The sequence below is a fragment of the Aotus nancymaae genome, unplaced genomic scaffold (assembly GCF_030222135.1).
Source record: "Aotus nancymaae isolate 86718 unplaced genomic scaffold, 86718_ANA_hifiasm-v0.15.2.pri h1tg000003l, whole genome shotgun sequence".
NCBI lineage: Eukaryota > Metazoa > Chordata > Mammalia > Primates > Aotidae > Aotus > Aotus nancymaae.
In genome coordinates, this window is record NW_026988414.1 from 37424307 (window position 1) to 37440256 (window position 15950).

Genomic DNA, 15950 nt, shown 5'->3' on the forward strand with positions numbered 1-15950 from the left:
TTGCCACCTGTCTAGTCCCTACACCCTAAGTTACTGGTGACTGCGCTACAGAGGCAGAGATGACAATTACCTTGTATGGAGTGAGAATACATTCCCTTTTTACCGAGAATGGCAGAGTGTATGCAAGGAGCAGAGTGGAAAGTACAAGGGGGAAAGCAGAGACCTAGGAGGCATGTGGGACAACTAATACTCCAGTTCTGCTAGGTCTCCCTGGGAGGGGTAAGATGGATTGGTGGGAGTCATGCTATCCTTCATGTTCTTTGACCAGAGATGCTTTCCCCATTTTCTAGATTTGATGGAGATTTCTAAATCTTCTAAACCCTGCTTCCTTTTATTTTCCCAGCACTCAAGTTAATCCTAAAAGAAGAAAATGCCTCAAAGAACATAGGCAGACTGCTCTCATGAGAGCCCATTTTCAGGAAAGGCCACCACCTACATCTAGTCTGTGGGCCTGGAATTTAAAAGCACTGTGCTTCCCCAGACTAGGAGGAACCAGAAGGGTGAGTCAGAGGACTTGGGATAAAGATGAAGCTGACTCTTTTTACTAGAAATAACTAGGCCAACAACCAAAAGACAGAAACTGCATGAATTCCCATTTCACATCTCCCCTCTTCTTTCCAACTTATCTGACAACTCTAATTCATTGAGGAATTCCTCATCTAAGAATCCTATCCATCCTGTGAGGCATTACTGCTTCACCTCAAGGTCTCATGGGGCCAGACCAGCCACGCCCCTAATCTGGCCAACTCAGTCTAGCCTGCCAGGATGCATTATGTGCACAACCAGAATTTCTGGGGCTTGGGCTTGGGTGCCCAGCTGCCTAGGTAGACCATGCTCCCAAGTCTAGCAGATGTCAAATTCATCCCTCTTTCTTCCCACAAGGACAAAATCTGACTTTCCAAAGATACTCCTTTTTTTGTTTCCTCTCCAACCATGCAGGGATTGGGTATCCCTGATTTGGTCTTGGTGTTAGCCCTGAATGATGTCCCTGGCTCTACAAGGGCTGGAGCTGCCAAGTGGCCTTTCAAGTTTGTCTTTAAAAGAAAAGGATTGCTTAGTAAACCAAGATGGAAGCTCTGTGTACAACCACATTAAGCCATGAGCAAGTGCTACTGGACTGATATCAGGAGACTTAAGTTTGGGTCTTCTTCCACCAGTGACCTTGAATTAAACACTTGACCTCTTTGAGAATTAGTTTCCTCATCTGTAAAGTGGGGAAGATAATTACAGAAATGTTATCATATAAAGCTAAAATGAGAGATCTGTACTTAGTAAACTGTAAAGTTTACTGAGTTGTGTTGTTATTGCTACTGACGTGGCAAGTCCCTGAGTCAACAAACTAGGGAAACCAGTATCTAAAGCAAGCATCCAAACACTTAAATAGCACAATTTGAGTGAGCCAGGACTTTTGCTTCTGCCCTAGACTCTTACCTTTCCCAGTCCCTTTTAATAATCTGCAGCAGTGCCTGGAATGCTACGAGTGTCACCCTTTAAGTTAGTCCTGTTTTCTCCTAGAAGTTTTCTTTTTAAGGTAAGGAGAAGGAGGAGTAAATCATTCAGTTTCCAATACCTCATTCAAGTGTCAGGAGGCCTGCCATCATCCTCTCAGACAGCCTGAACGCACGAGGAAAGGACAAACGGCTATAAGAGCCAAGTTTATCTTTCCAATGATGGTAAGGCCCAGAATTCACTGCCAGGTCTCCTAAGGCCAGCCTCACTTTGGTCCAGATAAGGCAGTTTGTTGGGAACAATAATGAAGCTGACTCCCTTGCCACTGCTTCAGTGCAGTCCAGGCTAACCTGGGGCCTATCTGCTTCTGCCCCTCAGATCAATACTCCAGACATACTTGACCTCATTTCCTGGACAGTCTTATAAGGTATTCCCTCCCAAACTGTAGTGCTTACAACATTGGCTGGCCAGCCACACAGGGGCAAATGGCATAGCCACTGGGTTCAGAGTCCTTTTCTGTGGCCTCCTGAAGACTGAAGGCAGAGCTGCCTGGTTCCCCATGTTACTGACAAATAGGAAATTTCCAACTAGAGCTGCCATAGCAACTTCTCCCAGTCTCAAACAAAGATACTTGCTTCCATATTAAACAAATAAAACCCTCCAAACCTTCTGAGTTGGCAGCCACTGCCCTGGGATAAACTCTGAACTCAAGAATCTCTTCTGGTGATAGAGAAGAGGCACCAAACTCAGTCATTGAGTCTTGTGGTTTGAAGCAGGGGACGGAGTTTGATGTGACGCTCAGAGGACCAGCCAGTCACTGTGCTGAGCTCAGTAGAATATTAGAAACCAGAATGGGCTGAAAGGGCAACCCTCAGGGAGAGAAGGCCAATTCACTTCCTTCCTAACCTCTCTTTGCTACTACTGTCCACAGAAATCAAATGACAGGGGCCAAACTGTAAGAAAGACCATGTGATCTCCAAGTCAGTTTAACTGAATGAGTACTTACTTATTATGTGTGCCAGGCACTAAGTGCCAGGGATATAAGATGTAGTCCCTGCTCTCTAATATATTAAGGTTTGGAGAGAAAGATATCTATAGATAGATAGATAGATAGACAGACAGATAGATAGGTAGATAATCACAATATAAAGTGATACATATTATAATAAAAGTTTTAATAAAAAGTAAGCATTTAGCTGCGCACAGTGGCTCACACCTACAATCACAACGTTTTGAGAGGCTGAAGCAGGAGGATCCCTTGAGCCTAGGAGTTAGAGACCAGCATGGGCAACATAGGGAGATCCCATCTCTACAAAAAACAAACAATTAGGAGGCATGGTGGCATGTGCCTGCGGTCCCAGCTGCTTGGGAGGCTGAAGTGGGAGGACTGCTTGAGCACATGAGGTTGAGGCTGCACTCCAGCTTGGGTGACAGAACAAGACCCTGTCTCAAATAGTAATAATAATAATAATAGCAAGAAAAGAAAAAAATGAAAAAGGAAGTAAGCGTTTAATTTGGGGTTGGGAATGGAAAGGAGGTGAGAAGCCCAGCAAAACGAGGTAGACAAGGTCACAGAAAAGTAATGTTTGAGCTGGGATGGGGTAAGTAGACTTTGGAGTTCACCTAGCCTTGGAGTTTCCTTCAGAGTGCCCAATGTTATCACTCTGGCTTACCTTATTGGCCTATTGACTCTGGTCAACTCTCCAAATTTCATACACACATATTCCGAAAAGACCATACCTCTCTGGGCTCTTTTCCTAAGGAATGCCTAAGGCTGGGGAAAATAAGGTAGCCCTTTCAAGGAATATCTGCATTTGAAAAGAGAGCACATCAAAACAAAATGAATTATCAAAAAGATTATAGTTTTAATGATGCAAAGCTAAGAATTACTGCAGGGAGTAGACTGCTTAAACTACATTGCACAGCACCAGCCTACCAACAAAAAAGACAAAAGAAAACACCTCAGTTTTTTGAAATCACTGATTCTTTTATCCCTCTCTCTGACTTGTCAAATAAAAGTGATCAGGAATGTAACTATACCTTGTAAAAATTGCTTCTGACCCAAATCTGGCTTGGAGGAAACAACCAGGGGATCTCTGGGAACAGGCCAGGACTTGATGTACATATATCAAGCAGCTTCCCACTTTGTGTGAAACAATCCCAGCAAAAGAAATCCAAGAGCTCTGAGCCCCGCAACAGAGAACAGAGCATTTCTGGGCCATATATCAATTATGCTGTATGGCTAATATGGGTTAAGAGGAATGGATTTCTAGGGCCACAGCAAGTATGGGAATTCTCAGGATGTTAATCATCAAAAGGATCAGGGCACAAGATATAGCAAGTGAGTTTAGCCAAAGAGAATGGGAAATGCCCTAGATCAAAGGCTTAGCAAGGTCCCAGTATTGCAGTTCTTGGGACTTGCCACCCCTCCTCACCAGCATTAAGAGCAGCCCCATTTATAGGCCAGAAGCTAGACATATACAACACAAAGAATTCAAGCCTCTATATCCAAGAAGGGAGACATACAGTTAAGAGACAGTGGCATGAGGAAGGACCTATCCTTCAGAGGGTGGGCATATCAATACCTCATAATGGAGACTGAATGCCAGGCAGGAGAGCAGGGTATTCTGTGCCATGCCCAGGGCTCCCTTTCAGCAGTAGCAAGGCTTATTATACCAAGGAGTATAACAAACCATACAACAAATAAAATCACACCCAGAATCTAACTCAAGACAAAGACTCTTCTTTGACCAAACATGAGTCAGCCTCCTCTGAATTCTCTTTCTGAGTAGGCCCCTGACATTGGCCTGCTTAGTCCAGTTTTATCAAGAATCCAGCTGGGGCATTTTAGTGAAAATTCCCCACCTTTGATTTCTTATCAGATCCCTCATCTTTCACCCTTAGTATCTGTCTATGCTTGATATCTGACAAAATTTCTTATCCCCTACCCGATATCTTACCACCCTGGCCTGCCTTCAGTAAAAATCCTATCAAATAAATTTAGCCAAAATCCTCTTTGATATTTCATCTTAGTAATTTCCATCCACTGATTCCCACCCTGCTCCTTGGCTAAATTCTCACTTTTCCTTATATTTGGAATTGAGCTCAATCGTCCACCCCTACTACAAAACCCCATTGTTGTTGTCCCCCGATAAAGTCTGTCTTACCATCTTTAATAAGCGTCAAAATAATTTTTTGTTTGACACATGCCCTCTTTTCCCTTACTACTTCTTACTCTTGTGAGTAGACTGAAAAAGACACGAGAGCAGGAGAATCTACTCACTGAACACCCTGCCACAAAAACACCCCATCTCTATCCTCTTACTCTAGTATTTCCTTCATAGAACTTATTCCCATCTGAAAATATATTTATTCGCTTGTTCATTATCTGTCTCCCTCCCCAACCTCTGCATCCTAAAACATGAGCAGGGACTCTTTTGTTCATAACTGTATCCTCAGCACCTAAAATTGTATCTGTGCTCAAAAACAAAACAAAAAAATCGCAAAACAAAGCAACCCTGTCATTGAATAAAAGGAACCTGTCATTGAATAAAGGGAACCTTTAGAGGATATCTAGGTCTGGAATCTCACACTACATTGTGATCCAGGCTACAGAGTAGTTTTATCATCATAGCGCTTTTCTAAATTTTGAATTTGAAAGTCTTTAGGTAGGGCAGGTACTCTAGCTTCTCAAAAGCCTTACTACCCTTGACCTAGAATGAGACCTTTGTTGTTAATCTGCATTGCTGTGGCATACTACTAGATGGGAGGCTCCTACTCAAAGACCCACAGTGGGTGTGAACTCCATTACATTGGAAGCTGTGTCTTATCTGTTTCTGAATTCCCAATGCCTAGAACAGGGTATTATTATGCCTCATACACAGTGAGAATTCATTGCCATGGAAAGAATAAATGAATTGAAGGCAGAGCTGAATTAGAATCCAGGTCTTCTAATTTTCTCATCCACTTCTATTTCCATGACAACATGCTGCATTCGAGTTCTAGGTTTCCCTCTAGATTGATGGTTTATAATCCTCTTTCATTGTAAAACTAAGGTGGAAATCTTTCCCTAGTTGTACTTAAAATTCTCTGGGAACTCACTCAGGACAAAAAAAAACAAAAAGAGAAAAAAAGAGGGTGGGGGCATGGCAGCACTGACCTCTGCCAGACTGTCAATTAGCTGGTATCTCTCCAGTGGATAAGACTGGCAGGGAGAGGCCCTGCCATTGTTCCTGTTATCTCAGGGATGCTATGACAGAGCTCCTATCCCCCACCCCCAGTTGGAAAAGCTGCCCTGATCCTTGTGCTAGTGATGGGCGGGTCTAGAGTGGCACTGTCTAACAGAAACATATGTGAACCATATGTGTCATTTAAAAATTTCCAGTAGCTACATAAGAAAAAAAACAGGTGAAATTAATTTTAATATATTTTATCCAACCCAATAACCAAAATATTATCTTAACACGTAATCAATATAAAACATTATTAATCATATATTTGCATATTTTTCCTATACTAAGTTCTTGAAATCTGGTATGTATCTTATGTTTAGAATGCATCTCACATTAGACTAGCCACACTTCAAGTACTCAGCAGTCACATGTGGCCAGTAGCTAACATATTAGACAGCAGGGGTCTAAAAGTTTGGGGTGGGAAATACTCTGGAGAGCCTTCCAAACCTGGCAGTAGAAGCTCACTGCAAAGGGCACACTGTCAACCCAGAGGACGTTCACTCATCTTTTCACCTGCTCACTTTGATCTTAGCTGGAGGTAGCCCATTTCCATTTTGTGTGAGGTTCAATCCTTCTCAAGCCTACAAAGAACAAAGTATCAAGGCCCTAATCTGCAGAAGATGAGATCCTTTCTCCCTCTCAACCTGACCCTTTCATGGTACCCTGCTTCTTTCCAATACTCTGGAGAAAACCACAGGATAAACCTGGGTACTTCAACAGATGTTTCCCCTCCACATAGAAGGCTTAGAAATCTCTCACAGACAAGAACATAATTTCAATGCAGCTAAATCAAAAGTATGCTATCCTACACAACTCATACTAGAGGGACACATAGTAGTAAGAGATTATATTTGATTAGAATGTTCAGTTTATATGATTCCTATTTTATCATCACAATAACCCTGTGAGGCAGGAGGGTTGTTGTGATTGTTCTGATTATACTGATTTCATAGATGAGAAAAATGAAGCTCAGAGAGGCTAAATGACTTGACCAAGGTCACTGAGTATAGCTAGGATTTAAAAGTGAGTCTTCAATCTGCAAAGTTAGTGCTCTTTCATCATATATGCAAGACACAAGTGGACAGATTGTCTATTGTGCATGTGTGCATACATTCAAGACTGAGAAAACTCAAGATGACTTTTCTGTTTATATGGCATATGCACACATGAAAGGGATGAATTAATACATTAGGATGGTGGTTTTTCTCTTTCTCTCTGTCTCTCTCTCACACACACAGGAAGAATGAAAAAGATACGGAATATTTCAAGAACAGAAAGGTTACTTGAGTACATGCATAAACACAGGAGATGAAGGGATGGATTATATACGTATGTACAAGTAGGGAGAGATGAATTTTGCATATTCATATATGCAAGCTGAATGAATGAGTTGTCTGTACATATGCCCATGCAGGAGGGGAATGGTCAGGTTATTTATTCATAAACACATACGGACACATCAAAAAGGAGAAACAGATTATTTTATATGAGTATGCACACATTCAGAGGGTGGCTGGATTATCTATATACATATAGGAAAGTACCAGGGAGAAATGGATGGTCATATTATTAGCACACAAACACATGTACATGAAGATTCTACCCCAGTGCCGAGTATGCTACTTTTCACTCATTATAATGACCCCCTTCACCAGCAAGTTGACTCAAGCAGTTATGTAATTAATGTAGCTGCTCCATATTCCACCCACAAATGCTTTGCTTTTGTCCCTGCTTGTCATTCAGTCAGTCATACACACTCGGTACCACTTACCTTGCTGCTGCAACCAAAATAAGGGTTAAAAAAATGAAAACAAAAAACAAAAAAAACAACAAACGAAACACATTAAAACCATGAACTCTCAAGTTTTAGAATGCAAATGCTGTCTTCAAGAGGAAATCCATCCAGGAGAACTCCTTGGTTTGACAGAGAAGCCACGGGACGAACTTTCTGAGTCAAAGCACTGCTGCTTGCCCAACCGACAAACAGAGCCAAGGAGCTATTATTCTCAGTTGCACCCAGCTGGCTGGCTCCACGGTACAAAGTTGATGATAGAAACAATGCCCAGCAGAAAAATCTCCTCAGTGAAGGGCTGGGCAGGAGTCTCACTGGCTGCAAACATAGAAATCTAATCTGGTCCACACCTCTCTGGAGAGGGGAATTCTGAGATCAGCCTGCTTGAGGCAACAGCAGCCAAACTTCAACTGGATGTAAAATTCTAACTCAATCGATTCCAGGCTTTGAGACTGAGGCAGAAAGCAGGGCAGCTCCTGCTCCTGCTGCTGCTCCTCCTCCTCTCCAGCTGCTTCCTGCCTGCAACCTCCCATAGGGCACCAGCCCTCCTCACACGTTCCTGGCGCACACACCCCCTTCCTAGCACACTCACGCACACACAACCCTTGCCAGCAAGCTCACTCAAACACCCTTGGTGAGTGTCTCTCCCTTTTGCTAAATATAGATCTTACTCTCTCCCCTCCTCCACTCCTTCCCTCGTTGTTCTCCCTCCTTTCTTTCCCCTATCTACCTCTCTCATATCTGGGCTACAGGATATAAACAGACATAGACGGAGACCTATACTTTTCAGGAGATCCTAGTCTCAGAGGGAAGCCAGAACACAGCATTCCACCCGTGGAATTGCTGGAGCACAATACAAAGGGAGTCTTCCCTTCTACTGAGACAAGCTCTAGGTTGGTTGGTTGGTTTCGTGTATATATAATCTGTTGCCAGCATTTGGCAAAACTGAAGGATGGGTACAATGATCAAGTGCAGTTAAAATCAAACAATGCCACATTCTTGGAGTAGACATCTAGTCCAGTTCTTACTGAACAGCCACCAGAAGAGAATCAACTGGAAAACAAGAACCCCCTCAGGCTATGCCAAAGCAACAACCAGGGAGAAGGAGGGAAAGTTAGGTGAGCTGAGATGAACCGTGTACTGCAGAAGTCTAGACCAAAGATGGTTTTGGAATCCAGAATTAGGAACGAAGTAATCTAAAATGATACCACAATGACCAAAAAGCTGTCTAAGGTTCAGGGCCCTTTTTATGACCCCAAATTTCATAACCCTTCTTTGCCATTGAATGCCCTATCTCCCTGGAGACTTGCTAGCCAGGTGGTTCTCATGTGACCCTAATTCCTAATAATTCAACAATCTTCTAGTTAGGACTCACTGGGAAATTGAATGTTCTGATCTTCAAAGAACACTCAAGTTGTTCACTGCAACATAATGTCTGAGCACAAGCCAGGACCCTCTGAAGCTCTGGAGCATAAAATGCCAAATACATGAAATATGATATCCCCTTTCTACTCTGCAACCATAGGACATGAAAAACATTGCTTAAAGAACCTAGAGGACTTCAGAATCCTTCTGAATAGAGAGCTCTGATCAGTCAGTAACAATCCGGTGAACTCATTTCTTTTCTACCTCCCCTGAGCTTGATCTAATGAGAAAAGGCCCTTCTCCTCCTTCGGCCAACAGTAGGTGGGCAAGAGCCAGCATGCCCAAACCAGGCTCTCAAACCTTGTGACTTCTGCTGCCCTGCAACATTTCTCATGGCAATCCACAATAGAGTATGGCCTCTTTAGCCCACAAATCAGGTAGTCAGTCTATGGGGGCAATCCTAGGATCTGCCATTGCAGAACAGGCAGCCCTTTATGGTAGATAAAACAAGCTTTTAAATTAAGAATGATTTATTTGGCTTATCCAAGATCCTGAGAAGAAAGGGTTGATTTCAGAGCCAACATTTGCCTCCCTACTGCCTTCTTTCAATAACATTGCTTCCCCCTCAACCAACGAAGAAAATTTAGATTCCAAGAGATGCTAAACAACCCATTTCTTGGCCATTTACCTCATTATGCAGCTAACACTGAAGGCAGAGCACATACCTCCTAACCTAGTTGGGAGCTGGCTAGATGACAGAAGAGATAAGGGCTGACAGCACAACTATAACCACATCTAAATACAGAGGAAAAAAATAACTTGAAAACTGTCAAATTTCTGTGGAAGTCACAGCCAATTTACTGTGGAGTTTCCCATCCTTCAGCCAGAAGAAGGAGGTAAAAGGTTTAAAACAAGAAATATAGGGAAGACTGATTAAATCAGAAGTCCCTCCCCGAAATCTGCAGCCACTCATAAAGAGCTCAGATCAGTGGCTGTCATTATCAGATCTGGTCTGGGCTTCCTAGGTTAAGGAGAAGCTCAAACTTTTAAGACTGGGAAAGATCTCCAGAGGTAGGACCCTGCCGAAAGAACCTACTTCTTCCTACTTCTTCCATTAACAAAGTGGCCCCATGGCCTGGCTAAGGTCCCAGATAGCATTCCTGAGGCTAATGGAACCCTGTCTTGTCACCCAAACACATCCAGCCCATTTTTCTAAGCAGCTTGGGCTTTCCAGAAAAACAAAGGTTCAGATAGTACAAGATGTGGTTGGCACACGAGGCACAACAAATCTGCTAACTCTAGTTATAATCTTCAAATGTCACAGGAGAGTTTATGTGGCTTTGACCACAAATTATCTTTGTATCTTTCCACCTTCCCATGTTCTAGCAAAAGCAACAGACAGAGTAAGTGGGGAGGTGGTAAACAGTCAGTGAAAGCTCTTGTAAAAGAGGTGTTCTACAGGACCCACAGAGTGCCAAACACCACATGGCCAAAAGACATCAGGCCTCCTCAGTGGACTAGCTCTTTGGGACAAGCAGGCAATTTGTTTCCTGAGCGACATGAGCAACAATGCAGTCCTCTCATCACAGTGGATCTGGCCCTGGGGAAGTCTGAGCAGGCTGAAAGGATGGGGTGATTTTTAAAGGTAAGAAATAGCACAGCACCCACCTCAGTTGCGAAGCTTCCTCAAAGTAGGCTGCTCAAGAGTTAGCTGGGCAGAACTGGAAAAACAGATTGGGTTAAGAAGGAAAAGGCATTTATCCAGAAGCTGTGAAATGCTCTGAACAGACATTCTCAAGGTCTGGTTCCCAATTTAAATCCTTACAGGGATCTTCTCCTGGAGACAGATGAGTCAAGATGGAAATTCAACATGAGACACTGACACTCACGCAGAGTTGTGGGAAGGTTCAGACCTGCAGGGCTCTAAAGGGGAGCCGAATGGGTAGGTTAGTCAGAAAAGCACCTGGCATACAAAATTCATCTTCAGCTAAAGCAACTGAGTGGTGTCAGAGGAATACTGGAGGAGGGCCTCACCAATCACAATTCTCCCTGCTCATACAAACCAGTCTAAGTCTCCCTGATGCAAGATACAACTGGTCTAGAAGCAAAGAATATGCCTGTTCCAAACCTGGGCTGCCTTTCAGGTGTCAATGCCAGAGACAGGCTGGATCAGGACCAGCAGGTGCTCACCTTATTGTCCAATATCAAAACCAATGCAAGGTACAAAGGATGGGTGCGGCCAACGTCTATCTCATGCAGGAGTCAGCTTGTGACTGTTTTCCTCCTCTACTGCTAAGCAAAGCCAGAAGCAACGTGAAGAGGCTGACATGTAGTCACACAGCTGGGATTTATTTCATGAGGAGGATGGTTATTCTGGTGGCTAAGAAAAGTAATTTTTCCCCCTGTAGAATGATGCCCTCCCTACACCATGGAGAAACCATATGCAGCAGAGAATGATGGGCAACAGGAGGTAATCCTGCTCCTTCCCTGAGGAGCATGCCACCCTAGGGGAGTGACAAGCCTGGCAGAGATGTGCTGACTCTACTGATGCGCTAAGACATAGCTGCTTTGTTACCTAATCATACCCGACAAGCTGCAAGGCAGGACCTAAGAGTCATAAATTGCTGACAAGTCTGTCTTACAATCAGGTCAAGGACCATTCCTGATTAGCAGAAACTTGAACATAAAAAGCTGATAAACTTCTTGGAACTGCCCAGCTAACCAGTTTAGGTTTTCAGCCTGTGCTTCAAAAGACTATGGCCCCATATCTATTTCAGGACCAAATAATTAATAATTCGTGATCATAAGAAATCTATTATGTCTACTGCTCTCACACATAAACTTGATCAAAAGTCATAGCTCCCAGATTTAGGACTAATGCTGGTCCTAAACTAGTATCTGTTTATATATATCCCAGCCCAATCCACAGAGTGCAGTGGCCCTACCTCCATCTCTATACTCAAAGGAAACAAAAAGACCATATACTGAGGATCCTCTGAAAGGAATCCAAAATTTGAAATTCCAGGGAGAAATGAACCTCTTGTACTAAATGGAGACTAACTAGGTTAATATTGATCAAATATCCCCTCAGTTCTTTGTGGCTTGTTCTAAGATATATCTAAGAACAAGATATAGGGCAAATCCAAATCTGGAGAATTCTCTTGGCTTAGGCCCTTGTTTCTACAGTCTTGTGGAAATATGTCCCCAGCCAGCACATGAGTCTCAAGTACATTGAGATTTGGTGAAGGGATCCCAAAGAGGTAGGTTTTTCCCTATAGGATTCTCCATATATTCAAAAATATCTGATATGAGGTACTGAGTTACAGGAAGGTAGCTAATGTACAAAGGGGAAAAGAAGACTTAATGGAGGTGTATCCTTCACAGGGCATCTCTGACAGTAACAGGGAAGCATGGTGGAAAGAAAGGGAAGCACTCAACTAGTTAAGTCAGAAGAGAGAAGTACAAGTTCAGAGCCCTAGGCTGCCAGCTCACCCAAATCAACCCCACGCAGAGATGACTTCTCTGCTCAGATGCTAGATCATTGGAATCCTCATATTCTAATTCTTTACCCAGTGAGAGAAGCTCCTGCAAAGCCCTTTGTACCTCTGCCATAATCTATTTTACCTTCTTATCTATCAATGTCTCCTTCTCTGCAATCTTTAGTCCAGGCTTATTTCTCACTGGAACTATTGAAAAATATTCATTCTCCCTAGTCTCCATTTCTCCAGAACCACCTCCCACTCTCTCCTCTTTACCCTTGATCCATGATGCACAATTTGCTAGGGGGATATTTCTAAGACGTACATAAGTTTTTGTCACTTATTTTCTTAAAGTCCTTCAGTGACTGTGCTCAAGAAAAAGTCCTAGTTCCTTACCACGTTAACAAAGTTCTTTCTTGACCTGCCCATATCTAGAGGAATTTGGCTTCTCAATACCGTAACTTTAGTCAAAGCAAACCCCTTGTACTCAATGTACGATCTCATCCTTTCTGTTTCCAGATGGCCCTATCAAGAGTGCCATAAGAGAGTAAACATCAGGATGATGAGGAGACAAGAACATTTTCAAGTGCTTTGTCAGCAGATAAGACTTGTAACCAAACATGAAAAACTACTTTGGTACCTGTTATGGGTTAAATTGCCTGAACGTCTGTGTCACTCCAAAATTCATGTTAAAATCCTAACCCCCAAGGTGATGGTATTAGGTGAGCCTCTGGGGAGGTGAATAGATCATGAGGGCAGAGCCCTAATGAATGGGATTAGTGCCTTTATAAATGAGGCCCACCGGATTTATTTTGCCCCTTCCACCATGAAGACACAGTGAGAAGGTGCTGCCTGTGAACCAGAATATAGGCCCTCACCAGACACTGAATCTGCTGCTGCCTTGATCTTGAACTTCCAGCCTCTAGAAATGTGAGAAATAAATTTCTATTCTTTATAAATTACCCAGTTTATAGTATTTTGTTAAAGCAGCCCAAACAAACAAAGATAAATTGTGTCCCCCACAAATTCAAATGTTAAAGTCTTAACCTCCAGTACCTCAGAATGTGACTTATTTGGAGACAGGGCCTTTAAAAGAGGCAATCACATTAAAATGAAGTCATTAGTGTGGGCCCTAATCCAATATGATGTAAAAAGGAGAAATGTAAACATAGAGATACATAAAGGGGAGAATATGTGAAAAGAAACAGGGAGAAGATGGCCATCTACAAATCAATAAGGACTATAAAGATCCTTCCCTCACAGCCTTCAGCAGGAGTCAACCTCGCCAACACCTTAATTTTGGACTTCTAGCTTCCAGAACTGTGAGACAAGAAATTTCTCTTGTTTAAACCACCCAGTCTGTGGTACATTGTTATGGTAGCCCTAGCAAGCTAATATAGTACCTTTCAGAATTACTAATACAATTCCACATAAAAACATTTTACAAAGTTAATAAATGAACACCTCATGCACCTGTAGTGCCAACTACTTGGAAGGCTGAGGTGGGAGGATAAACTGAGCCCAGGGCATCAAGTCTGCACTGAACCATGATCACACCACTGCACTCCAGCATGGGTGACAGAGCGAGACCCTGTCTCAAAAATAAATAAATAAATAACAAAAAATAAATGAACACCTATTAAGTAACAACATCTTGTTAACAGGCATAATGAAAAGATATGATCCTTGCCCTTAAGAAGTTCATAACCTGGCTGGGCACAGTGGCTCATGCCTGTAATCACAGCACTTTGGGAAGCCAAGGCAGGTGAATCAAGAGGTCAGGAGTTTAAGATTAGCCTGGCCAACATGGTGAAATCTCATCTCTACTGAAAATACAAAAATTAGCTGGGCATGGTGGCGAGTGCCTGTAATCCCAGCTACTCGGGAGGCTGAAGCAGAGAACTGCTTGAACCCGGGAAGTGGACGTTGCAGTGAGCCGAGTTTGTGCCACTGTACTCCAGCCTGGGCAATAGAACAAGACTCTGTCTCAAAAAAAATAAAAAAACTGAAGAAGGGAAATTTATAGTATAGGGCATTGTTAAACCCATATTATATATTCTGAGGGAGAGAATTGTTAGATTTTATGTTTGAGGGGCTAGTGAGAAGGGATACATAGAAGAGGAAGTGGAGGAGAAAGAAAAGATGACGTGTACGGTTTGAACACATTGTTATGAGGTGCCTATGAACGTCCAGCTGACAATATCCGTAGGTAGTTCGATTAAAAAGTATCCAAAGGTAGCTGGAGCTCATAATAGAAGACTGAGATAGAGATAGTAATTTGGGATCTATCAGTTACAGGTTAGGACATGGATGAGATTATCTAGAGAAGAAAATGAGGTAGAAAACAAAGCCTGGGAATTATCACGTTTTAAGAGGCAAGTAAAGAAAGAGAAATGCTATGAAGAAATCAAAGATGGGGCCAGGTGCAGTGGCTCACCCCTGTAATCCCAGCACTTTGGAAGGACGGGGCAGGCAGATCACCTGAGGTCAGGAGTTCAAGACCAGCCTGGCCAACATGGTGAAACCCCGTCTCTACTAAAAATATAAAAGTTAGCCAGGCATGGTGGCAGGCACCTATAGTCTCAGCTCCTTAGGAGGCTGAGGCAGGAGAATCACTTGAACCCTGGAGGAGGAGGCTGCAGTAAGCCAAGATCATACCACTGCACTCCAGTCTGGGCGACAAAGAGTGAAACTCTGTCTCAAAAAACAAAACAACGACAACAACAAAACGAAAGGCCAAAGCAATTTTCTCAACCTGCCTTTTCATTCTCCAGTTTATTCTCCTGCCTCCAGCATAAAAGTCCAATTAGAGTGCTTATTCTTCTTTGGGCCTGAAGTAAGAGGGCAGCCTTCAGCAACTCCTAAAGGTTAGAGTGAGTGACTAATACGTATCATAAGGGACATAGATAAAATGTACAAGAATGTGAGAGAGAAAAATATTTCCAGGATTAGAAATGCTGCTTTGGATGAAAACCAGAGAAGGCTCTGTGAAGGGCATAATATGTGAACTTGATCCAAAGAATGGATAATATTTGGGTATATGGAAACTAAGAGGAAAGGATATTTAAAGGCAAAGGATAGAGGATGAGTAAAGAGATAAAAGGAAGAAGGAGGAAGGTGTTGGAAAGAAAAGGATATTAACATTTACTGAATGCTAACAACACAACAGGCCCTGCTCTACATGTATCATATTTTTGAACCCTTATCCATCCACTGAGGCAGCTATGATATCCAGAGATTAAAAAATTAAGTTTCTTATCTTTCTTTCTTTTTTTTTTCCTTTTTCTTTTTTTCAGCAAGTCACAGGTCCTAGGACCTGGACTGAGGAACATTTCCAAGAGGAGAGAAAAAATTAAGTTTCTAAAAGGCTGGGTAACTTGCCTAAGCCTCAGGTTACACAGGCAGTAAGTGATGGAGCCATACTTCTAACTCAGGCTTTGTTGAGACTATAATTTAATTACTAATGGAAAGAAAAATTAATTTTTTTGAGGATAAACTTTCATTCACTCATTCACTTCTTTATTCACTCACTCATCTGCAAAGAGTTATATGCCTGCCAGGCATCAGGGATATAAAGTTAGAGATTTTCTCTATTCTGTATTTTAATCCTATTTTTCATTTAGCTTTTAAACT

At 42.5% G+C, this 15950-nt stretch overlaps 1 protein-coding gene across 4 annotated transcripts in view; it reads right to left on the reverse strand.

The window, feature by feature from the left end:
- The window catches only part of UNC13B (unc-13 homolog B), a 234758-nt gene that overhangs the window by 57786 nt on the left and 161022 nt on the right, over nt 1-15950 (reverse strand). The window contains exon 1 of one of the 4 annotated variants that reach the window (XM_064380315.1): nt 7453-8119. The exons of the other annotated variants lie outside the window; for them this stretch is intronic. The gene's annotated coding sequence lies outside the window, so the exon portion shown is untranslated. Of the gene's footprint in view, nt 1-7452; nt 8120-15950 lie in introns of those variants that run through there. 4 annotated transcript variants of the gene reach the window in all.